This window comes from Cinclus cinclus, chromosome 1, assembly GCF_963662255.1.
Source record: "Cinclus cinclus chromosome 1, bCinCin1.1, whole genome shotgun sequence".
NCBI classification, from domain to species: Eukaryota; Metazoa; Chordata; class Aves; order Passeriformes; family Cinclidae; genus Cinclus; species Cinclus cinclus.
In genome coordinates this window covers 117731055-117757687 of record NC_085046.1, presented here as the reverse complement: position 1 = coordinate 117757687, position 26633 = coordinate 117731055, and the positions used below count along the sequence as shown (strand labels likewise).

The window sequence follows — 26633 nt, the reverse complement described above, 5'->3', positions numbered from 1 at the left end:
GAATACAGGGACTTCCCTATACACTAGTCATCTACCCTGAAGGACTTAGCTTGGGACTGAGTCATCATTAAACCATCTGATGAAAATCTCACCTGTGATTCCAATTACAAAAGGAACCTGCATATAAAGAAACTGAAAGCAAGGCACAGTAGGCAGTCCTATTATGCTATAAACTCTATCCTATTTCTTCTAACTTTAGAGAAAGTATCAGCTTTAGCATGCTTTTCACCACTTCCTCAGTCTTCTCCACAAATACACTGATGATGGCTCAACATATCGCTGGACCTTACACAGTCTTGTAGAAAACCCAGAAAGTCAACTTTTTCTCAATCTTTCTATGGAGAAATAGTGTCCCATTTTTGTTACAAGACCGGCAGCTGACACAGGAAATGGGAGACAAGATATCCAGAATCCAGTGCAACAGAAATACAGGATGAAGGACTGTACATGAAGTCAAATGCTTCAGAAAAAGTCAAATGCAAAACACAGATTGCTAATCTCTAAAGAAAGGGGGATAGCCAGAAGCTGATCAACAACAAGGTTCTGGAGAAAACAGATTTCATTCACAAAAGACATCCTTTTAAATATCACATTGCATACAATTTTTAATACAGTAACACTATATACCAGGGCAGATCTTGAACGAGACTTCACCTGAATCAAAAGAGAGAGCACTAACCAAAATACTCTAGTCAATCCCTCTCTTATCTCCACACTCCCTTCTAAGTATGATTTGAAAGTGCTGAGAATTCAGCCCCTGGTATAAAGGAAATAGCCTGCTCCCTGTTTACACATCCACCCACAACCTAGCAGTTTTAAAATTTTCTAGTAGCACCACTCCTCTGCAGCAACATGGGCAAAGTCCAGTTCAACTGAGTCTTTCCTCTCAAAGTCCAATTCAACTGAATCTTTCTACTTAGAGGAAGAACTGCAAGTAAAGTGAAAATGCAATCAAAGGAATGAAGTAAGTAATTACCTTCTTTTTGTCTCTATTGAATTTACTTTGGAGAAGTCAGGCAAACATTACCTTCCCACGACTGTACTGCACCCAAGACCATCCCTTCTGCCCTACCTCCCAAAAGAAGCTGCAGTAAATTACTCTTAACTGGCATATAACAAGATTCATGGCTTGGATTAGACCTATTTGCATTCATATTTATTACATGGTAGAACACAGGTTCCCTGCTGTGGTAAACAAGCCCTGAGTAATAAAACGGGTCTTAAGAACAAATACTGCCAGTAAGAGGCAGTTTTCTTTTAATCCTAAACACATTTCCATAATAATTTCAACTGTAGCCTGTGTCCATAGTACCCACAAGGATCACTACGTGCCTCAGATGGTACAACTTACACAAATAATGGAGTACATTTAAAAACTCCAGTTTGTATTACACTTGCTACGTGCACATTTCTTGGTGTGCTTCCTCAGTCTGCCTGTACACCAGGCCCAATTAAATTTTAAATGTAGATGCCTAAGAATAGCACAGCTCAAGAGCCGCAGTAACAGCACCATAAGCTGCTTTGAAGAGGTCTTACAGACAGCTGACAGCAGCCACCTGCAACATAGTCAGTTCTACATAAGAGGGCAGTCAGACTTCAGTAAACACCAAGCAAATAATCCAGCCTCATTTTACCCCTCTGGCTGAAAATTAAACAAGAGAACACCACATTTCAATTCCAGATATGCTGGACATGTTCTTACATGACCTTCAACAGAAGTCACCAACTGCTCTCCCTGGGTTTTACTACAAACAGAATTCCAATCTGTTTAAGATGGATGTTACTGCTAACACTTTGAACATGTAGAGAGCTCTGAGATTTTATGTACTGTAACCAGCCAAAGGGTAACATCCATATAACAGAATACAGCTGGAATAATGAAATATGAAAATCCAGGCTACAGGCCACAATCCAGAAATCACACTTTTGAAGTCTGGGCTTTACAGAATTGATGGCTGCTTAGAACCATAATGCTGTTGGATAATGAAAAGGCAACAACTTAAACATTGGAATGTAAAAGGCAAGCAAGAGAAAGACCCTTTAGCAATATACTGCATGTCCAATTCACCACCAGTTGATTCATCATGTTACATCAGTGCAGCCACAGCAAGGATTCTATGTCTACTCTTCAGGGACAGTTTACAGACTCCCACAGGTAAGAGCATACACTGAACTCTCACATATTTCCGTCCTGCTCAGAGAATGAGAAGGTTCAGTTCATAAGGATTCACAGATTAGTGGCTTATGTACAGAACGCAGAATTTGGTGCAACAACGTCAGATGTGGTGAGGCTGTAATTTACATCACAGGTGGGAATTCGAGGCTGGAAAGCAATTTTAACACATTATGTTATTATTATTATTATGTTACATTATCATGTAACCACTAGTGCCTACTTCTTCAGCTTTGCAAAGGTTTTTAAAACAAACAGTACTTCTTACTGACGTGGGCAAGTCAATTGTGCTGCATTTCTGATCTAAATGAGGCCCTCAAAGTAACTTTCAAGAAACAGGTCAGTTTTCTAGCTCTAAGTTATAAGAGATACAATGCATGGAGACTACCTTAACAATACTGAACTTTCCAAAGCGCTTTCCAAAAGCTAGTAAGAATTTTCCCTGAAATCCAAAGTATCTAAAAGACTTCAGGAAAACACTCTTCCATATGCAGCTTCTGTTTTTACCATTAGTTCATATTACAGTCATTGAAGAGACTGATGTGCAGGTGAAGAAAAAAAAAAGTCAGAACTATATTTAGACATTGAGACTGAAACACTACTAATGTTAGAACCAAAATAGAGTAACATCAACCCTTAAAAATACAGTCTCATCCTATGTGTCTGTAAAACCACTTGGAATGTCCGAAAGAAGTCATAAACAAACCTTAGCTACAAGGATACTGCAGCAAGTGATATTCACATAAATCTTCAGCTCAGCAAGAACCACAGGGGCACTCAGGTGACTCTGTTGTGTTGTGATGAAATGCACCACCCGCACGACAACGCATCCTAAGTTTAATGGGCAATACGAAAGGCACATTCCATCCCGCAAAACTACCTCAAGTTTACATGCACCAGTTACACCTTTATCAACTGCTAGAGGAGGGAAACTCACATAAACACACACACACAAAAAGGACGAGCTGTCAAAACAGCTTTAGCCATAATACTTTGCAACAGCCTTTTAATTAACCTCCACAAAATTAAATTCCTCAAGGGTACCTGAATCCCGACAAAACAGCATTGCCTAAGACGCTTCAGTGCTGCTGTCTCGAAACAGCAGCACGACCTGGCTGCGAATCACTCGGGGAAGGACGAGAACGACGGTGCAGAGGCCGCCCCGGTTCCCCTCCCTGGGTACCACGAACCCACACCTACCTCCTCCTCTTCCTCCTCCTCCTCCTCACCGGCGCAGCCCCCGGCGTCACCGCACCGCGAGGACCTCGGGAACGAAACCAAGCTTCTCTCGCCTTCACCGCAGCAACTCTTCCTCGGCTCCTCGACTTCTAGGAAGTGAAGGCGTTCCTGCCGTTCCCGGCCCAGCGCCCGCCGCCGCTGCCCCGCGCGGCCATCGCCCGCCCCCGCAGGATAACGAGCCCAGAGCTCGGCGGCCCGGGAAAGGAAAAGCGGCTACGCCCGGGCCGCCCTCTCACTCTCTCTCTCTCTCTCTTCTTCCCTCCCTCCGTCTCTCCTCGCCTGCGTCCCGCCCCTCCCCGCCCGCGGCGCCAGGCCGCCCGCGCAGCCCCGACCGCGGCGTGCCCCGGGCTGAGGGCCGGGGCCGGGAGGTGGCATCCTGCCCCCGTATCTATCTATCTGTCTGTCTATCTATCTATCTGTCTATCTATCTCTCTATCTCTCTATCTCTCTATCCATCCATCCTAAAATAAAACCAAACTTTTAAAAACATACTTTGTTTTAGGGGCCAGTTTCCCCCTCCCCTAATCCCACGGTTTCAGTCCCCTCTCCCCTCCCCAGCCCTTCGGGGGATGCTCGTGCTTCTCTGCTGGGCGTCTCCCCACAGAAACTCTGGAAAAACAGCAACGCTCTGGTAAAAATAACTTAAAAACCCACCTGCGCACACGAGGGGTTCCAGTTTAACTCTTGAGTGTGTGCAGGGGTGCCCACAGCCCACTGGCATTAAACTGGTCATTAAACCAGCCAGCCGCTGTAATGACAGCTCTCCTTCCATGGACAGGAGAAATAACACACGGAACATGACATAGGTTTGTATGGTACCTAGCACTGCTTAGGGAACTATTTCTGCAGCCCCTGAAATTTCAGGGTAAGTTTCAATACTCCTGTTAAAATTCAACCGGACTTCTTAAAATGATGTGTAACTTGGTAAGCTTTCCTGAGCAAATTGAGGCCTGAAAACAGTTATAAAAATTATGGGGGGGGGGGGAGGGGGGGGGGAAGAGCTTCTTTAATGACAGTATCACTCCTCGCTTTATATTTTTAACGAGATCTAGAAGTGTGGGACAAACAGGAGTTAGCATGGATTCTGTTCAACAGAAAAGATCACCACACCCATTAAGTTAAAGCCTCATATTTACTGAGGATCTTGCTATGCTTTCAAAGAAGAAAGAGAAGGCTTAAGAGGCAGGGAATATCTAATGCAAATGGTAACACTCAGGATGAGTTAAAAGCCTATGCCATTTTAGATTCCTCCCTATAAATACCTGAAATATTTCTTGTGATTTCAACGGCAATGTAAAGAATGAGCAACTGTGAAAATATTGCAGCCCGCTCCACTGTATCACCAATGTAACACAAAGGTGTCCCCAAAACCCCACAAGCTGTCATCAGGAACTGTTGTATTGATTATGGAGAAGCCCCATGTTCTACAGGCCTGTCTTCACAAGACTTGTATTTGGGCCTGACAGGACATGACAGTGCTCATTTCAACAGTCTCAGGTATTGGCAAGTATCTGGCAAGAAGCAATTCAGGAGATCCTGTTTCTGAACAGTCCTGCTGCAGAAGTATTCCTGCATAATAGTACACTCATGTAGTCAGGCACTGACAGTCATCCAAGCACTCTCCAAAAACAAATCAGAGAAGCAGTCTGGCAGTTTTTAAAATACGTCATTGTTTGGATTAGTGTGTTGTAACTGTGTACACACAAGCTACAAGTCAACTGGATCACAAGCTTCCACAGGAAGAAATGAGGAATTTTCCCATCTTAACCTGCCCCTTCCTGATTTTGGAGTTTCGTGGTTTTGGATAGGTACTGCTAGGTATTGAGACTTGGCATTGCAGCAACAGCTCGATTTGATCTGGCAAGGTATTTACCTCTGCATTAATGGAGAGGGTTTAAAGAGGCTTTGTTGGGACTTCTCTTGGTGAGCCCCAGACCACAATGATTCTGAACTTCAGTCAGTTAGAATAACTCATTAGCAAATAATTTAGTCAGGTAATCTGTATTCAAGAGCGATTTTACATGCAGTTGTTGAGCACTGTTGTTATTCCACTTCTGTCTGGTTGATAGTTTTCAGTTAATCATTCACTTGTCAGCAGATCAGTTAAATTGAGCTATTGGACTAATTTACAGTACAGCCTCAGCCTAAGAAAGGTGAGAAGATGACCCTGGCTTGGAGAGAATTTAACTCTGTCTCCCTGTCCACACTCTGAGTTTGGCTAAAGAGCGGCTATTTGCCCTTCTTCACACTTAAAATCCCTCTGTGAAGACTGGGCTGTTGAACATTAATTTTATATGGTTCCTCTCCCTATTCTGGCATAGGTAATTAGAGACTAGCAACACTGTACATATCCTTAAATTGTAATTTGCCTGAATGAATTCCACAGCACATCCATCTGTCTAGTGCATCATACAATGCAAAGCACTGTTAAGGTCCTAAAATTTAAATAAATTGTAATTTACAGATTTGCTTGCTGAGCTTTTAAAGGCTAATATTTTAATGTCAAGGTGGATACCTGGTGGTTAACTGCATAGCACAACAGAGAAATGCACGGAACTCAACTTGCTTTTTAGTGAAGTTAAAGGTCAGCATTCATTCTGACATTTTTTGTCCCCAGGAAACTCCCTTGCATTCCCCACTTATATTTTCTGGGCAGTAATACACACAGCGAATCTCATTTGCACTGCTTTGCAGTACTTTGCTTCTAAGGAATGTTACAAATCCATGTAGTGTGCTGCCGTCCCAACTATTTTAAGCCTTTGCTCAAGCAGTATCAGTGATTGGGTAGTGGGGGTGGAAAATATGAGAAAAGGGAAGAGAAATGAGGGACCCATCTCAACCCATTGCAAATGCAAGAGGTCACAGAAATGCAGAGTACCTTTAACATATTTCTCCAAGCCCAGGAAGACCAGGTAGCAACAATATGAACTATTCAATTTGGTTTTTACTGAAAATGTCCTTAAATTAGCATGAAAACCTTGTCCCTGACCAAAGATCAAGAGTCTCATTTTATAACATCAAGAGAACTATACAGGGGAAAAAAAAAAAAACCACAACAAAAAAAACCCAGACCATAAAAAAATCATTGTAAGACAAAGACAAGCAGGAATACAGATGACTTGTTCAAATGCAGCCAGGAGCTTTGCTAATGAATACTGTTCTATATCAATATACCGTGAAACTTTTGTAGATATTCAAATATTCACACAAAAAGCACAACCCAAACCACTTGACAAGCATAGTCCAAAAATTTTAGTTACTTCCAAAACACAGAAGGTCACTGAGCAACAAAATCATTACCTCACTATCACCTTCAAACATTAACACCAGAGCTTTCCATTTCAGTTCTTTCATCTTCAAAGGAGTATCTTAGCCTTTCTCTGTTAACACCAAGCTTTGTATCCTACTCCTCACACTAAGGAAAACACAACCTCCTGGCCCCAGAACAGACTGTTAATAGTCAAGAGGTTTGGACACTACGATGAGATCGTGTTTGGAACTAAAACTACTTCTGTGGCAGTATCTTGCCAACTGTTAACTCCAGTTAAACCAAATGCATCTATTTAAACCCCCCCCAAACATGATACAGTAATAGATATGAAGCAATCTTTTAAATAATTATTGTTAGCCTTTAGCCCATTGAGCCCTGAACTTAGACTTCATTCAGGAAACAACTCACGGCCACTGTAGTTAACATGGCATGTGCCAATTATTTTATTCAGGGAACCCAACTCCCAGCAGGTTGTACCCACCTGCACAGCACTGAGCAGTCTGAGGACACCACCTTTCTGAAGGGTCTCAGGCTGCAATGGATGGGCCTCACAATGACACAGGCACAGCAACTCTGGGATAATACTGTCTAGCACCAGGGATTCTGGCTGCCACAAAGACCCCATAAACATATGCAGATAGAAATGCATCTGCCCTGTTCTATGAGTTACTCTCACGCTGCTTTCCAGCCTCTTGTTTGGCAGCTAACTGGGCTATGTTCACACCCCACTGTCTGATTAGGAATAGAGGAGGCTTGGGCATGGGCCAGCTGGGACCAGGCATGCAGCACTGCAATGTGTGGCACCCGAGACTTGTGTACTGGAGAAAACAGTGTCCTCTTGGATTCCCTGGACTCGTGAGATGACCAGAAAACACAGGCTACCATGGACAACATCAAGTAAGAGAAGACATTCAGTGGGAAAGTGAGCTAGCTGAAAACTTGAGAGTTAAAACTATGGAAGAAATGACAGCTGGGCAAGATTTAAAGCTCACAATGCAGGCACATGCAACAGTATCACCAGGTAACTGTTCTTTACCAAAGCTGGTTTTGTAACACTTAATGAATGTATGCATATTAATAGATTTCATTTAACTCATTTTCACAGTTGCATGCCTGTGCTTATTAGAGGAGTCTGAGTAATGGTTCAGTTTTACATGAGCTGTGGAGAGGAAATGATTTTTTCCCTACTTTCTTTTTGTAGGCTAGATCAGCTACAGAATGTCTTCAGGTGACAGTCTTTCAATTTGAAGGAATGAAATGAATAATTAAAAGACTGATTCATTACAAACATATACTTCAACCACTTCTCCCAAGCAAACTAACCAACCCACCAGAAACTACCACAAGCCACCTAAACACAGCTGAAAGATTCAGTATTATCTTTTGACAAAGCATAAGAACCTGGCAACTAAAAGGAGGCTTCATTCATAGTGACATAGTGAACTGCCAGTTTTCCAGCACTCCAGACACAAAGATGATGATCCATGTATTGCAAGAAGAATGTCCTGAGCACAGAGGTTAATGAATATCAAAACCACGATCTGCAACAACACTACATGGACTCTCCCTTAGCATAGCAAACACCACATATCAAAATGATGGAAAACTATAGAAAAATGGTAGTAAATTGCATCATCTCATGAACATCACAGAGTGTGTATAACATGAACCAGAAAAATGACAGCAGTACCACATCAAAGAAATTCTTCACAGAAGCTCAGAAGAAAACTGGTTTAAATCAACTGAAGCATATACTAAAAAGGAACACTAGTCCACAAGAAAGCATTCTGCCAATAGCAAAAATGAACAATGAAATATCAAAGTAAAACAGCAGTATAAGGCAGTGAAATACCATATCTGCAATTTCAATACACTTACCTCTATTTTCCCAGCTTCATACTCCTCAAGATCTTTACTTTCCTCATGCATACACCAAAATGTATTATTGTTACCATGTATGAAGCACTTTTTCTTGGGTTAGTTTCACTTTTTTTTCAATGATTAGTTTCTAAAAATTACTTAGCATGCAAGGCATTTAAAGTGAATGGTGAATTCAGTGCACATGAACTGTCTGACCCAAACCCTGCTGTTTACATCCCTTTCACTTATCACTCCAATAGCTGGCAGGGTTCCACCAAGGAGGAGACATCATCCAACCATAGCTGTGTCCTTAGGAGAAGCACCGCTATCAGAGTATCTCTTTTTGCCCTCACTCACTGCAAGTGTGCAGTCTGGAGCAGGTACCCAAGTGAAACCTCCATGAACTAGTTCAGCCACCAGAAGATGATCAGTGTGAATGCTGAATTCCTGATAACCTAGTTTACCTTAGTTATCAGTTATGTCAGAGACCTGCAGTGTGGATACTGCCTCAAGCCACCTCCACTTGCTCACATGGAAGCAAAAAAGATAGACATGGATTCCAAGAATACAAGGAATAAAGAAGCACATTGGACCTGGCTTACCACCAAGTCCTGCAAGGGTGAATACACAGATAACAAAATGGAATATATAAATAACAAAAAGGACAAAGATGCCCAGCTGCATTATAGGCATGTAGCAACACATGTGCTTGACATGTCACATATACAGCTTATTGGTACATGCTGACATGTTCTGGGACTACTTTCAGCAGACATGCATAAAACACAGTAATAAATTACTGCACTGGTAAACACTGTGAAGCTGAAGTTATCAAATACAGACCATGAAATATAAATTGCCAAAAACTCTCCTAAGTGACAGCACTGTATGACCTGCATTTTGCTCTCAACACTCTTTGGAATTCCATTTATAAATGCAGTGCTATAAAATAGGTCAAGTCTCTGAGTTTCCAGGAGATCTGAGTAATTTGTGCAAGAAGGTATACCAAAGCTAAGCATAAAAGAAAAAAAAATATCTCTAAGCGGTAATTCTGTATGGATGTTTCTTATTTCAGCCTCCTGAATCCCAGCTACAGCACGTTCTACTAGAATTGCAAATACAGGCTGGGGTGAACAAACATGCTTTGGTAAACAAGTTCTCTGGCACACAATGTTATGTAGGTGGGGTCTACACAGAATGTCAAGACTTCTTCCTCAAACTGTAGAGATGAGCAAGAACACAAGGACCCCTTTTGCATTTTCAAGCTATTTACTGGTATTCTAGTCAAAAGAAACTGAACAAGGGCTTTGGTTTGGGGTGTGTATGTCCCCCCACAGAAGGCTCATAGGCTTTTTCCAAAATAAAAACATTTTAAAGGCAGCCTAGGATCTACAGGATAGGCCAGATTTGTTTTTGCTATTCTATTAATACTTCCAACTGTTTATGGCAAAAGACACATTCATTCCACTAAAGCACTGTTACCCACCAACTCAGAGCAGAAAAAAGGTAGTAACAAAGAAAAAAAAAACCCAACCTACCAAAGCAGGAAGATGTATCTTATAATTCAGAAAGGATACAGTTTTATGACAAATGTTTCAAGAGTTTGTTATTTGCTGACCTTACTTTGCTTACTTGTTTATCAAGTAATTTCCCAAGTTTGCCAGATGTCCAACCCTATTCCTAACCCACAGAGAAGATGTACATTCATCTACTCGCAGAGAGTCTGATCTTTGTTCTCTAAGAATATTTTCATTCTCACATTTTCTGTCCTGGGAACTATGGTGTTTGGAGGGTACATGTGGGTCTGAACTTTCAAGTGAGTTTCAGAAAGGATATATATAAAGATACATCAGCAATATTTTACATAAAGATGCATATGATCCTCTTATACCAGGTAAAACCAGTACAAGAAGCAGGTACAGATGATCAACTTCTGGACTCCACCAAACTAATTTTTTCTTTAACTTATGTTTCTTTTTTATAATATAGCGATCTAGCAGAAGTCAGTTAATGGAATATTGTAAATCTAAGTATGGAGTATAAGCAACAATTAAACTAATCCATCTAATTTCAACACTAATTCAAGGCCACTGTTAGATTATGCAGCTTTAAAAAGGAACGTGGCAGTATTTCATATTTGAAGTCAATAATATTTTGGTGTTAGGTGTGGTGTTGCAGGGTAGGGACCACAAGGAATGAGGCAAGATATTGTAGGTTACAGCATGGAACATGACTACTAGGGAGGAGAATTTATCACAAAATTTTATCTATTGACATTTAGCTTTGATGTACATACAGCCATTTTTAAAGGGACAGTAAGAACCAGATTATTTAAAAGACACGGTATTTTCTTGATGTCATTGTTTGAATTATTCAGATGTTTAACAAGAAAATGTTCCTGCACTATCCAAGCTACTCTTGGATGTATCAAGAGCAAGTCTTATTCAAACTACAGTTTTCTCCAACAATGCTGTACAAATTAAAGCAGTTTTTGCAGTTGACAGCACAATTCCAAGTGTGCACAAGAACATAAAAGAGCAAAATATCAGAGTTTTCTAATTACATGGCAACCTTTGTGTCAACCTGCTTCATTAAATATTTTTATAAATCTTGGAATAAAAGAAAAAAAAATTGTTCTAGAAAGAAGATAAAAGATTTTGCGAAGCCATGAGAACTCAAGACATACATCTCCTGCACTGAAGCTCTTGATAAATACATTGTAATTGCATTGGTATTAAAATATGGGATATGTGTGGAATCTGTATAACATTCAAGAAGATACCAACAATCAACCTGTGTTTGGATGCAATTGCAGTGGTGATGATGATGATCTCCTTACTGGAATGTGCACCATGCCAGCGGATGCTAATAGGAGCAGTGTTGGAGGAGGGTAGTAATACCTCTCACTCTTGGATCCTCTGAAGCATATCCCATGCATGCACTCAAAAAATCTCTCCATGTCACAGCAGCTCTGTTTCCCCTCAGGTCTGGGATGAGTCAGTAGCAGTTTGCTACACCAAATTGCTTCCGATTCAAATGTACCTTTCATTTATTTAAAAAGTGTTGCGGTAACAGCCCTTCAAAATACCCACTTGAGAAATAATGTTTCATTGTTCACTTTTATATAACTATGGTTCTCCCAGGCCTACGCTGCTCTTTTTTTTAAAATTTGTTTTTCTCCAATTTATGCCTTCCCGAAAGCAGCTGTTGCCACACCAGAACCTCAGGGACACCCGCCTGCTGCTGCGGTCACCTCCCTAGGGAGCCTGGGGTGCCGGGCAGTGTCCAGCCAAGGGTCCTCACCACACACCTCTGTTAAAATAAAGCTGGGGTAATTGTGGATATTTTCATCCCTCACCCATCTACCTCCCCTGATTGATTTAGAAGCGCATCCAAAGTCAGAAAATACAACCACTGTTTATTTCTCACTCTTACAGGAATGATGACTAATTTTGAGAAGAGAAATGCAGAAGTAATCAGGATGCTTTTAAAATAACAGTAGGGAAGCTGGCTGTTGCTACTGCTGACTCCTATTTCCAGCATTCCTATAGTCATAATTGCTAAATGAAGTTTGTCATAAACACTTTATTGCATGCACTGTCCTGGTTTCAGCTCGGATAGAGTTCATTTTTGTTCTATTAGTTGGTACAGTACTGTGTTTTGGATGCAGTATGAGAACAGTGTTGATAACACATTGATGTTTTAGTTGTTGCTAAGCAGTGTTTACCCTAAGTCAAGGGCTTTTCACATTCCCATCCTCTGCCACTGAGCAGTGCAAGAGAAACTGGGAGGGACCACAGCTGGGACAGCTGACCTGAACTGGCCAAAGGGATAATACATACCTTAGAACATTATACTCAGCTATAAACTGGGGAAGTTGGCCAGAAGCCACCAATCCCTGCTCAGGGATGGTTGGGCATCAGAGCATGGTGAGCAATTGTATTGTCCATCACTTCTTTCTCTTGGGTTTTATTCCTCTTTCCATTTTCTCCTTTTTCATTCTGCTTCCTATTATTATATTTTACTTTATTTCAATTCTTAAACTTTTTTTACCTCAACCCATGGGTTCTACCTTTCTCCAATTCTCCCCCACGTCCCACCAGGAACAGAGGGAGTGAGCAAGGGGCTAGTTGCCACCTGGGGTTAAACCATAACATGAATCTGCACAGTTAAACTCATACCACATGTTCAAATCTGGTTTATGGCAAGGATGTCCCATGGAAGGAGAGAGGAAAACATACAAAACTCGCACTCCTTTACATTATAACTAAAATAATAATTATTATTCTGAGAATTTCTCTTGTAAAGAAAGAAACTACCCACCAAATAACCCCAAATATATGTTGGGGGGGTGGGGACAAATTTACCACGAAAGTAAGTAAATCAGATACTAGCAAAAGATTATTCCAGAGAATAATGGTTAGTGTCTTCTGAACACATAAACTGTGGAATTTGTCTTACATTTTAACCAGATCCTTTTCTTTTCCAAGTGTGGCAGCACATGTCACAACTTTAATTCAGAGGAAGCCCTGAACTGACAGTCTTCCCACAGCAAGGTGAGTGCCTTTTTTACTCACCCTGGATGTGAAGCAAGTCAATGGTAAGCCTTTAACATCATTGGTGTCACCGAGGGTGAATGTGCAAAGGTTCAGCTGTCTCTTGGGACTGGAATGCAGTACAGCATCCCCCATTCAAAACAACAAGGGGAGGCATTTCAGTTAATTGCTGAGGTCACCCACATCAAGCAGCCCTTCCTTCTGATGGAGTGGTTCAGTTAAAATGTTCTGCTGCCATTGCTGTAATGAGCCAAGGAAATAAATCCATGGTTGGAAGAGTCTGGATCTAGCATCTGACCTTTGTATAGTGTCAACAACTTGTGAAACAAAATCTGGACCATCCCATGAATGGGCTGATGTTACAGACCAGAAATGGAGACTAGATGATCTTTCATGTCCCTTCCCATCCAAACCATTCTGTTATTCAGTAAATCTGAAAGGATACACACTCCTGAGGTTTTAAATTGATGTGTCTCATTACGGTAGATCCATTGTCACTGTGCACAATGACAGACAACAAGCACAATGACAGCCGGCAGGATCTGAAGCCTTGCAAGAACAAGCCATTTGCACTGACAGGGCTAATCAATTTAAACAACAACAAAGCCATTAAAAACCACCTACCAGCACCAGGGTTATTTTCTTGATATCTCAAATCTACATATCAAATAGCTAGCAATTTAGAAGTAAAACCCAAGAGCCTGAACAGGGAATCTACTACCCTGTGGTATCTCTACAGTCACATGGTATAAGGAGCAAAGGCCTGTGAACTAACAGCACTTTAGTTTAGTTTAGACTTAAACTTCTTTTGTTTCAAAATCAGATTGTTTTTTTACATTTAATAAAAGGCAAGGGCCCTTTAGATTTGTTACCAGACAAATGGAAAGCCCAAGAATGTAGCGAAGAGAATGTGAACAGGAGAGACACTAAGAGAGGAGACAAGAAAGAAGCAGCAATTCCTCTACAAAACAACACAACAGGATCATCTGTGCTTGTGCCCTATAAAAATAAACACAAGTATGACAAGATTTATTTGTCAAGACAGACACAGAATGTGAAAACATAGTCAAATTTCTACCAATAAACATAAATTCTGCAGAAGTGCATAGTTATAAGAATCAGCATGGTTAAGGTAGACTTATAATGCAAAAAAAAAAGATACTAGCAACAAAAAGAAAACCTTATTATCAATATGTCTATAGCTTAAGAGAAAGAAAAACCTTCTGGCCCTAGTCAACACATAGAAAAGCTGATGAGAGATGACACCCAGAAGACTATCATATCTAGGACATCAGTCTTCACTAAGGAGGTCAAATGCAAGCAATGACTGGAATAAATAACAGTAATGACAGGTAAGATTTCAGGAGGAATGGGAGAGAGACAGAGAATGTGAATGGAAGCATGTGCATGTCTGCAGAATGGAAAAAAAAACAAGTAAACAAATCAAAACAACAAAAAACAAGTTAAGAATATTAAATACCCAGTGAGTCAGTTTAACTTCAAATCTCTGGGGAAAACAATCCAAAACAGATCAATTAGCAGCACCTGGAAGATAATCCTAAGTAACAGCCAAAAGAGATTTGTTAAATCACTTTGCTAACTTCCTCTGACAGCCTTCCAGAGAGGTAAGAGAGAAATCACAGATGTCACACCTTCCCTTTAGAAAAGCTTTGAAGCTGCCTTGAGATATTTTAACAACCAGGCTACAGATGCAGGAAGAATAAATATTAGTTCTGGATGTGAGGAACAAAGGTTAAATAAACCCTCATCAGGACAGAGTAGTGATCTGGAAGAATGAAGTGAAATGTAGCAGGTTATATGCAAGATATTGCCCGAGACAGGAAACATCTAATATGGAAATATGGGATGGGAAACAAAGCCTTGGACTACAGCAGGTCACAAAGACAAATGTAATGCTGTTCTAAGACAAATATTGCTGTGAGATATAAAACAAGAGTGGAAAACCTGCACATAATCTTCTGAACTCAAAGAAGTCCTTCTACTTCACTCTGTATCTGGACACCTAGGAAAGATGTGGTCCCACGTGTGTGGGTCTAGGGAACAGAAATAAGAATGAAAACTGGTCTAGAAAATGTGACTTATGGGGAAGTGGGATGGACAAGCTAGTGTGGGGTGGGGGAAAACCACTTGAGGGATGGCTGTTACCTTGAAGACTACTTCAAAGAGAAGGGAATTGTCTCTTCAGGACAAGTCCTAATGAGCTTAAAATGAGCACAGAAAAGGTTCAGGTTAATAAGCACTGGAGGAGGGGAGAAAAGAACATGATAAAAATATTGGAAGGATAGTGAAGCAATGGAAGAGATTTCACCAGGAAGGAGCTTTAAAAACAGCTGAAGCAAACACTTCTTCATAAAACACAGATTGCATCTTTGGGGCAGAGACCACTTGAGACTGAGACCTTATGGCTGGGGAATGCTATGGTCGCCAACCAGAAGTGTGGGGAAGAAAACGTGGTTTAGAAACACAGAGAGAAGCACTGAGGGAAGTCAGGTGACAGGCAGCAAACTGGGAAAAACAAAGATGAAAAATGAGACCGCCATTTGCAGGGAGAGTAATTTCAGAGGCGTGTTACATTTTCATGAGCAATGACATACGAGGCTACACCTGAAGTCAAGAGAAAAGGCAGGCTCCAGATACGCAGATCTACTCTTGCTGCAGTTTCTGTTTCAATGCCTACCTTAGCAAATACTGCAGTGCAAGAAAAGCATATCCACAGAGAGGAAAACAGTTGATGTTGAAGATGCAGCACCCACATGACCCATGTTGGCATGGCAGATTGTGCATTGTGCTTCAACCCAGCTTTAGCCTAGTGCTGTGGGCAGGACACCTGGGCCTGGTTCAGTGCTAACAGCACTCCTGAAGAACATCTTCCAGTCTTACTTCATCTGAAAGGAATCCAGCTCATGTTCCCCAAGATCATCCACCAGAGTGAACCACAGGGGATGCACTCCAGAAGCATGCCCCTGAACTGAGCTATTACTGTAACAGAGATTCATTTTAAGCCAAACCAGAGGAATCCAGGGACCAACCATGGCATCCATGTGGCAGAGACCAAAGCAGGGTACACCAGCCATTACAGACCAGAACAACCCTAACCCTAACTCTAGCCCTAACTGCTTTCCTCCACTGTTAGATTGATCTAAATGCTTTGCAGCAACAAGCATGACTGGAGTGGCAGTATTCACTGTCTAGACACCAGGCACTGACTGATTTGAGACAACATATTGACCATTTAAATCGACATCTGATGTGACACATGGACATCTTTGGTAGATCTGTAAATACACCGGAACAACTATCACAATATTTTAACTTAGCAACTGCATTTGCTTTAAAATAACATTGCTAATAACCTGTCTTATTTTTCTTTCTTCCTTTTCTTTAAATGAAGACCTTTGTCTAGGGACTCCCTGACTCATAAATTAAAACAGCAAAACCAAAACAAAGGGCCAAGCACCCAAGTCATCAATCTTTTCTAGCTGCAGAGTCATAGAGCAATAACCAAGACAAAGACTGTTCCAGTTTCTCCTTGCCAGTTCCTAATATCAACATATTTTCATTTCATGAACTTTCTTTTCCTAAAGAAGTGTCAAATTGTGCATATGTCAGTGTGTGTCCCTGTTTAGATTCTGAGCTGCAAGGCTGTCCTCTGTTCCTTCTGCTCTGTAACTTCTGAAATATTCAGCCCCTTCAGATTCCTTCTCAAGGACTGTTTTGTTTCTTACTCTGTGCACATCACACATCCTACATGGTTCCCTGAATAATTATCCAGGATTTGACTAGGTGGTTGATCATAAAATTTCTTTCAGGTAATTTCAAGTGATGCTCCTATGTAAAACAGTAAACTGACTTTTGCATGCATTGACAAGTTTGCACTTTAATTTCTGAGTAAAACCTGTAAGTGTTATGAGATTCCTGCTTCTACCTCTATTTCAATTCTTTATAAATCCATGTTTTATGTGTAAAACCCCACAAACAATGTCAACTAATATCAACAAGTACAATTAAAAGTATTTGCACAGAAATTCAAGATACCTTTTAACACATGAGAGAAGCTACAGAAACCTAGTTTTATTCCCAGATAATTAAACAAGGGGATAAATGGTTGAGGGCATAAAACATAAGAATATCTTAACTGAGGATCTGAGCCAGCTCATGTTGCAGAGCTGTGTCTGCAAGACAGGCATTATTTACACATTCTGGTGAAATACTCCACAGATTTAACGTTTTAAGGCAGTTTATGAATTTCTAATGTCAATTCACATTAAATGTACTTAAACACCCAGATGCTATGACCAAAACTAAATGAATCATAAATCTGAAGTACATCTGAACTGGTGAGGTTAAGTCAAGCTTCTAGTTTAAATTTATATTGCCTTGGATGTGTAAATTAACATCCAAGCAGCAAAATTTACTTTTAATTGGCTTGGACCGTGGATGAACTCCTTCCTTTTTAGTCTGCCTTCTGATTTTAATTGGGTAGAAAGCTACTGTAAATATTTTCTTCTTTTTCACCCCTTCTTCCAAGGTTTTTTACAAACAAGTGAGGTATTGTTTAGCTGCTATGCTCTAGACCCCACACACCCCAAAGCAAAACAGAGAAAAACTATGTGTTCAGATTGCTACAGAGCAGGATTTTATACATTTTCTGATCACACACAAGCAAACAACTTGCCTTCCTCCAAACAAACTGATCAATGCAACTTATAGGGTCTTTCTAGCTTGGCTTCTCATCATCTGTAAGGAGAGAAGAGTAGGCTTGGAAACTTCAGCAAAGGAACCTAAACAGATTTGCTCAGCAGTCTCTGAGTCTCTGGTCAACAGCTCTGTGCTGTTCAAAGCCCAAATACAAGTGCATCACTGTTCTCTCATTTAAATGTAGAATAATTCTAGGATTCATGGCAATGCCAGCTTAAACTTTGCTCTAAAGAAACCCTTTGTTTTCAAATAAATCAGTGCCTGGTTTTAGATAATTCTATAAAGAATCCTATTCATCCACCACATAACCTATTAGTTAACATGAAAAGAGCACCAAAGAGGCAGCCAACCTCCAAAAAATTCTGAAGAAAAGTGAAGTTAAACCAATCTATCTGGCATATGCCTTTAGAGTTACATATAATGTGTGTGGACACACAGACAAGATGTAAAACCTCATTGCAAACAGCACAGTTTTTTCTTGATACAAACACTTTACAACAAGACAGCTGAAAATTTTGTAGCATGCAATCTCTGACCAGAGCACAGTAACTGTCTGGTTTTCCATCACTGCTCAAAGTGTCACAGTATTTTCAAGGGACACAACTAAGGGACAATTTTGGGGTTCTCTGACAGAGAAACCCCATCTGTTTTCTATCACGGCTCTGAAAACCAAAGGATGGCAGGAAAGATTGTTAGTCCCAAAAATTTCAAAGACAACAGATATTCTTCTACCAAAGGCTGATTTGGGAGGGTGAAATTTAGATATTAAAATGCTGCTTAACAGTTTCAATGCTAGTCTGAAGAATCCATGACCCCTTTTAAAGAGCAATTGATGAAAACAAGTTAGTTATTTACAAGATATTTACCATGAGTACTGGAAGATTAAATTAACAGCATTACATTTATTGCTTGAATGAAACATGAGGGCCTAGTATTTGAAAAAAGAAAAAACACCAGGAGGCTAATTGGATAGTTGGATTCTAGGCTATCAGCATCCACAATGACTCCAAATAACCCCCTTCTGTTTCACTTCTTACCTCTCATAAAACATTGCTATATACTTCTTAATGCTACATTCTCTTTTCACTTACCTTTCTATGAAAACATAGCTTTTTTCTTTCCCCCAGTATCTTTAATATATTCAAGATGCACCACTACTATGGCAGCAAGGAAGCAGGAGTCTCCTAGTTCTCTGATGCACTTGTCTTCAAGGCATTTGACAGTCTGGGTATTTTTGTCAGGTAGTTTTTATTTCTGAATTGTCCTAAGTTTTCTCTGTTTTGTAGTTTTTGGCAGCATTTCAAACTTGTAGACTTACTGCATCTTGCTTTTGCAAGGTATGGTTAAGTCCCATCCAAAGGGAGTACAGGAATTATTTTCTTCTTTAATTACCTCCTGTCCTTCTTCTATGCTTTTTCCAGCATTAAAGCACAACACATACCACAAACTGGAAATTCTACCATGGCTGAGTAAATGTATTCATTTTCTGAATGCTCAGTCCTTACTTATTTACTAAACTTAGTATAAAGCATATTTCAGTGTTTGATAGTGATCCCAGTTCATAAATACCTAACACTAGGAATTTACAAACAAAAAAAATGTCTAAACCTAAACTATTATAATACAAACATACAGTAGTTCAGAGTCATGCAGACCAAGTACACTTGCATCCCAACACATGCATCCAACATTCTCCCACTTAAGCAGGAATTACATAGGGTATGGAAGAGGCCAAAACACGGACAGTCATGGGCTGCAGCACATTCTCTAGGTGAGCTGGAAGCAACTGGACTTATTTAGTTAGCCTTGAGAAGAGGCTTGAAGGGCACCTCACAGCAGCCTCCCAAACCTTTGAGAAGGTTACCAAGACAGACTTGCTGGCACATTGCCTGAGAAGGAAAATCCCCACAAGGATAATAGACCACTAGAACAAGGGGGGCTGTGTAGCCTCTCTCTCTGAGTCTTTCAAAACACAGGCAAACACAGCCCTGAGCAGCCCTGTCTGAACACTCAGGGTGAGGAGTTAACTTAAGCTGGCAAGTTAACTCCCCGCCTTCCAAGGTTCCTTCTAACCAGAATGAGAACATGATTTAAGATGTTTAGCCATGAGCTGCACTTACCCATTCAGCTTTTCTTCCTAGTTGAATCCAGAAATGTCATTGTAATGCAGTATTATATACAACACCATGGGACAATAATCTTCACAAGTGCCCATTTTCTCATTAAAATACCAATTTGAGCACAGATGCAAAGCTCTGAAATAGCTAACAAGATAGTTCCTGAAAAATAGAAAAGCATGCAGTTTGCACATATTTAGATATCAGATTTTGCATCTTATATTATATTGATAAATAGCTGGGATTGACTTTAGCTGCAAGGCTCTTCAATTAACACTCAGATATCGGGTATTGCTCCATGGAGCACAGCAAATCTATTCTGATGCACCTGCTGCATTAGCAACATTGAATCCAGGATTGGAGGCAAAGCTCTCCTTGGTCTGATGTCTGTTCCAAAATATTTTGCAATTAACAATATAAGGAAGATCTTTTAAATAGTTCCGTTTCCTCAGTTATTTCACAACAATGAGCAAGTAAGCAAGAGATGGAGAAGCACCATTGAAGGAAAACTAATCCCAAGGGCTGGAAGAGACGGCAGCAGCAGAGCAGCACGATGGTGCCTCACAAGGCAATGGAAATACCTCAGTCCTGCTTCTCATCAGAGGCAAAGAAGCAGAAGTTGGTACCCTTTGGTTTACTCCCTGAGAAACGTAACAGCCTGTAAACTATGCAACTTCTGCACTGGCAGTATTTTGCAATAGTATTTGGCAAGACATTCAGCACTAGCCGCTTGCCAGTTGCCCTCACAGTTTCAAACAAGACTGCCAAGAAGTAAGATGTGACATCTCTTTGAATAAAGGAGCTGTGAAATAAATTTAGACATCAGTCTTGCCTACCCACACTCCCCCAACCCCCAGGTACTTTCCTGCTCTAAACCACAGAAAAACTGCAGTTGCAAAGCAAAGCATTTTGAAGAGGAGGGAATAAGGAAGTTCCTTCTCCTTCTCAGATGATACTCACAGGGTTCCTGAGAAACTGGAGTGAAAAGGTCAGATGAAAGTACAACCTTACTTCTTCCTTTGCTGAAGAGTAGGGAGAAAAAATCCTAATGCAGAACTGGGCATGGGAATGGAGTTATAGGTCAGGACACAAACACACAAATCTGTGGTACAGAACACATAAAACACCACCTAAAAACCCGTATAATATAAAACTGGCAGGGTGACAGCTATTGCCACACAGATACGTTGTGTGAAAGTGGTGGCCCAGGATGGAGATTCCTGCACTGGAAATGGGGCTTTCTGGAAGGAAACACTGGGCACTTTCCCCACTTCAGTTTGCAAGCTTGAACTTCTAAACTGGGACTACAAACAGCTGTCACCACCCGCTCCAGATCCCTGAGACTGTTCTCCTCAGCACAGTTCTCTCATAGAGAAATTAGTCAAGTGTTGATCCTCTCTTGAAGCATAGGGGATGTCATGGAAATTATCACCTCTGGTAATCATCACCAGCAAGCAACCACCAGATCCCAGCCCTCCTCCCAGCAGGACACAAACTGCTGTGACAGAGTCAAGGTTCTGGTGCTCCCTAGCGCTGGCCTTGGGCAACCTGCTTCATCTTCCACGAGGTGGCCCAGGCTGAACACAAGGAGCGAAGTGTGCCCTTCTGCTCGCCTCCTTCAGCCTGTTCAACAGCTGCAGAGGTGACAGGAGATATGGGTTTGAACGCCTGGGGCACAAGGAGCAGGAGCCCAGGTTCAGCCTGCTATATAGACAGATCCTGTCACCAGCAGCTCCCAGAGAAAAGTGTGCACTGGCTCCTCTTCCAGCAGTGTTCCCAAAAGGAAACTGACAACTGCATTTCGAGACACAACCAATGCCATCAGTGCATGTTTACAATGTGCTTGCCAGGTGCCCTACTTTCTTCATCTCCTAAGGGCTTTGATGCTCAACTACAGCAGCTCTAGATAAGGCGCTTAAGAACTTTCTGCTCAAAGGAGATCCAATATGTTTAAGACGCTTTCAGAGTCAGGCAGACACAGTGTTAGGTGGTTTGGAAGATTTGAGGGAATAAATTCTGTTTGAGAATTAGGAATGCAAGCAGGAATCTGATTAAGATATTTTAAAATGTTCTTGCAGCACGTGGAAGCCCTTCAGTTCTACTTTGGAAAGTATGTTTGCTTTGTAGGACTTTTTAGCATATGGATACTACTCAAACTAGAACAAAATGAATCCTTCAATACAAACACTCACAGAGCTAACTTCAAATAAAAACAACATATTGCTTTACTACAGCTCAGTCTATATATGTACATACATTATTTACACTAGTTCCTTGGTCTTTTGAAAGAAAAAATCATAGCAGAATTAATCTTCAACAACTTGGGGATGTCCAAAAATGAAGCCATAAAACCAACCAACAGTGACTTTCCTTTTCGGAAGCACACATTCCTTCAAAATAACATTCTTCTTAATGACAACTTAGACAGCCAAAACAAAAACATAATTTGGAACTGCAAATAAGTGTAATCTGAGCTCTATTTCCATGCAGAAATGCAGGGCATTTGTGTATGAAATGGTTTGTAGCCATGGGACAAAAAAGCCCTAGTTACTTGCATGCAAATTATAAAACTGAAACCATCTGGAAAATGATCTGGGATATATGGAGGATAACCCAGGAGAGAACTGATGAGTGGATGTGGCTAAAGGATCACAGCTTATTAGCAGCTTATCCTGTATGGATGGGATGGAAAATAGGATTTGACATACCCTCTTATACAGTGATGATTAACACGAACCTGCAATTAGCACGCATGACATTTTAGATTGACACATAATTTCCATTATAAACCCTAGATCCCAAGAGAAACAAGAGATGCTTTGCATATCGTTTATTTGCTAATACCTAAGTGATTTTACTTTATATACTTTATTTTGGCCCTCAGCATACCCTACTGAAACATTTTGTTGCTGGGTCAAGTCAGCTTTGGAGGCTTGCAGATATTCCAGCTAGCTAGGCTGAAGCAATTCTGCATATTAAAAACCACCGATCACTATTTTAAACACATGCCATTACAGTCAAATTATCCACCTACTTGTGGATTGACTTTAAACAAGTCAAAAAATGAACAGAGTAGTGATTTTTAAAGTGCTCACATCTTAAAACTATTTAGCTCCCTGCAATACATTATTTTACAAGCAGGGTGGACTAGGGATCACCACTACTGTCCCCCCATAAGTCCTTTGAAGACTTCAAGTCCAGTGAGACTTGAACTTCCAGCTTTGTCAGGATGTCCTTAGAGAATGAGAATGTACACACTGATAATAAAAAGCAACAACTCCTATGGGCTGTTGATTATCAGGATGAAGATCCCCTCAGAACAACATAACCAATGAATTACAAGTCTTGCAGCACTCTGGATGTAGCCCATGTATTCACCAGACTGCATAACTTTCCTCTCCCTCAGGAAATGTTTAATCCTCTTTGAAGATTACAATAGATACTGAATTTATTAGATTAGCATGAAAGAAATTAAATGCAAGGGCTGTCAACATCTATTTTGAGTGTCCAGTATAAATGTCAATGCTGTTTCAATGCTTAGACCACATAATAAAGAGGCTGTAGCACTTACTGGAGAGAAATGCAAAGATCATTAACTGGATTTTGCTGCCAGCTAGTGCATATTTCTGCTCTTCATACAATCTCAAAAATTAAGGGAAAGAGCCTGACAGAATTCAAATTAAAAAAAAAAAAAAGTTTTGCAGGAGCACGTAAGTCTCAGCAAGGGGAAGCCAAGGAGTTCTGACCAGTGCTCACAAAAGCAGTGGGGCAGACTTCCTGCAAGTAACAAAGCCATGCAGGTGAATGTTACTGGATACTCTTTCAAGCTCATACTTCTCTCCTTAATTCAAATCCCTCAAGTCTGTGTCAGAATTTTACCTTCCCATAAAAGACCTGTGCAGGAAGCACCAATATTTTGCAACTTCTTCTGCACAGGAGGAGGAAGCATTATTTTAATTCCCTCCCTGCCTCCAACCTTCTCTTATGCTGAAGGTAAAGAAACAATTCCAACCCTTGCCTCTCTGGCAAAGAGACCACCAGAAAGAGGAACTGCAGATCCAAACCACGTTCACTGCTTTGCCTCTGCAAGGCACAAAGCAAAGCAAGCCAGGGTCTCCTCATCCTGCTGGGACAGAGGTAAAGGACTCTGGAAAAAGGCTCTTTCACCTGCTCTAAATTTAAACGCCCAGCCATTCTTCACCTCTTAAATGTCTGATTCCAGCACAGCGCTACTGTCTTTATGGAGTTAAGTAGTGGAGCTGAAATGGAGTTTGGTGGTGTCCGTAATTGCAACCCAGAAAGCAAACCCTCCCACACCGAGCCAGCCATGCAAAATAAAGCACAGTACGTAAAACTACACATACAGGCAGCAAAAACATTAGGGCAAGGGCACTAGCAGGAGCCAGTAAAGAAAAAAAAAAAAGAAGAAAAAAAAAGGAAAAAAAAAGAGAGGAGAATGCAAAACACTAAATTACTTTAAAAACTTCTTTGCAAATATAATATCTAAAATTATAGCGGCAGGGGAGGGGGGAGCAGAAGTTTCTCCATGTTTTTTTGTTTATTCTCCTGCGAGCACTTTGCCCCCTGTCCGTAAGCGGATCCCGGGCGCTGGAGCCGCACGCCCACGCGGAGCAGCGCTTTCCTGCGGGAACACTTTCAGGAACACTTTCAGCCCCGGCCCCTCCGCAGGAGCCTGGCCAGGGCCGCACCGAACACGCTCCTCAGGAACGCCGGCAAAGCACGCAGGCGTTTTCGGGCTGCAACAAAAGGGAAGCGAAACGTCCCCGAGTCCCGAGTCCCCGGCTGAGTCCCGTGTCCCCGGCTGAGTCCCGAGGCCCCGCGGCTCCGGACGGGCCCTCTCCAGCCCGCCCGTGGGAGGGGGCACGGACCCCTGGACGGCTGCACCCGCCGTACCTGCCTCCCTCTGTCCCTCCGCCGGCCGGGGCGATGTCCGTCCGTCCGTCCGTCCGCCCGCCCGCTCGAGTTGCCGCTTCCTCCTCCCTGCCGCGTCAGCCGCGCTCCTCCCGCCGCGGCCGCGGAATGACGGGCTCCCCTCACGGGGCTGCGCCCACCCCGGGGCGGCCACGGGCCACCGCCGCTCCCCGCCGGCGCAGGCGGGGCTGCTGTCGCTCTCGGTGCCGCTGTCGGTTCCGCTGTCGGTGCCGCCCCCACCGCCCGCCCGCCCCGACCAGCCCCCCCGGGCGGCGGCAGCCGGGGTCAGGCCGGGACGCGCAGCCGGCCCCGCTCCCGCTCGGGGCCCCGCGGCTGCAGCTGCCCGAGGGACCGCAGAGCCTGCGGCTGCCGGCTTGGCGCGGGATGTGCGATCCGAGGGCGGATTACCGCCATGCCCCCGCGGACCCGGCAGATAATCCAGGGCCACGCCGCTCTCCCCACATGCGGCATCCAGCGGGCGAGCAGGCTGCGCCTCGGGAGCGGCTTCCGAGAGCTAGCCGTACTGCCTGGCCGCTGGCAGGGACTGTGCCCCAGCGGGACATACACCGAGCCTGCCCAGGGCCGGCCCGCTCCGTCCGCCGCACGGCTCTCGCACCCCGGCACGGAAAGCGACGGTGGTTTTCGATGCCGATATTTTATCCGCCTGGGCAGCAAAAGTAGATCAGTCGGGCTGGATGGAGAAGAGGGACATCGGAGACGTCAACGAGAGTACAGAAGCATTCTTCCCATTCTGTCCTGTAGGCATTATTTTGCCTTTTTTTCTCAATAATCACCTTCAGTGCTCATTTCTCACAGCAGGATGTAAAAATTGTTACCAGTTTCTCTCAACCAACATTTGTTATCTCTCTCTTGGCTGCTTTTCCATGCTTCCTGGCACACTTTCGTCTCCACAAATTACCACAGGACGCAGCACAGCAAAATTCACCTCACCCGGAATTTGTGCAATCCAGCCTCGAAACGCTTCTATCACGCTTCTATCAGATTCATGGTTCTGGGTATGGCAAACTGAGGTCCCCACATGGGACACCTTAGGAGATGGTACCAGCTTGGATACTTCACAAAATGATGAAAATTTCCAGGAAGGCCTCAGTGAGAGGATGGGAGATGAGGGAGTTTTTTCTAAGCACATCCAGGGCACAGGTGAATTTTTTTGATGGTAATAAGAGGAAGAGAAGAGACTCCTGAGGACAGCAACAGCTCTTGCATCCTGAGATGCTGGAAAGAAGACAGAGGCTATAGTATGGGCAGAAGTGAATCACAGAGAATGAGCTCAATATGATGGTCTGGTATAGTTAATCTGTTGTCATAGTACATTTTAAAAGAATGATCCCTAAATTACAACATCCCTTCAATACAGTTTGGATGGTTCCTTCTTTCCCAGCTTTTATTTAAGCAAATGAGCAAGACAAAAACGTACAGCTAAAAGCCACATCTGTGAGGAAAGGTAGGTATAAGCAGTTCTTGCCAAGATGGTTATGTTTTCACGCAAACTTCCTCTCTTCATTTGGGGATTTTTGCTAACATATTTTAGTGGGAATACTGTTTTAACCCATCATTATACCCAGTCACCTGACTGCACCTAAAATTCATTGCATCCTGAAGGTGGTGGTCGATGGCTCAATGTCCAGGTGAGGACCAGGGCAAATGATGTCCCTTAAGGATCCATACTGAGACCAATGCTCTTCAATGTCTTCACCAGTGACATAGACAAAGGGATTGATTGCAGTTGCAGCAAATTTGCAGAT

At 42.2% G+C, this 26633-nt stretch overlaps 1 protein-coding gene across 5 annotated transcripts in view; it reads right to left on the bottom strand.

Annotated features, from left to right (window-relative positions):
- Positions 1-24965, bottom strand: part of SGK3 (serum/glucocorticoid regulated kinase family member 3) — a 55537-nt gene extending 30572 nt beyond the window's left edge. For 2 of the 5 annotated variants that reach the window (XM_062489401.1, XM_062489436.1), the window contains exon 1: positions 8562-8761. The gene's annotated coding sequence lies outside the window, so the exon portion shown is untranslated. Of the gene's footprint in view, positions 1-3373; positions 3494-8561; positions 8762-19938; positions 20077-24849 lie in introns of those variants that run through there. The other 3 variants (XM_062489428.1, XM_062489410.1, XM_062489419.1) reach the window with 3 other exon arrangements.
- Positions 24966-26633: the final 1668 nt, after the last annotated feature.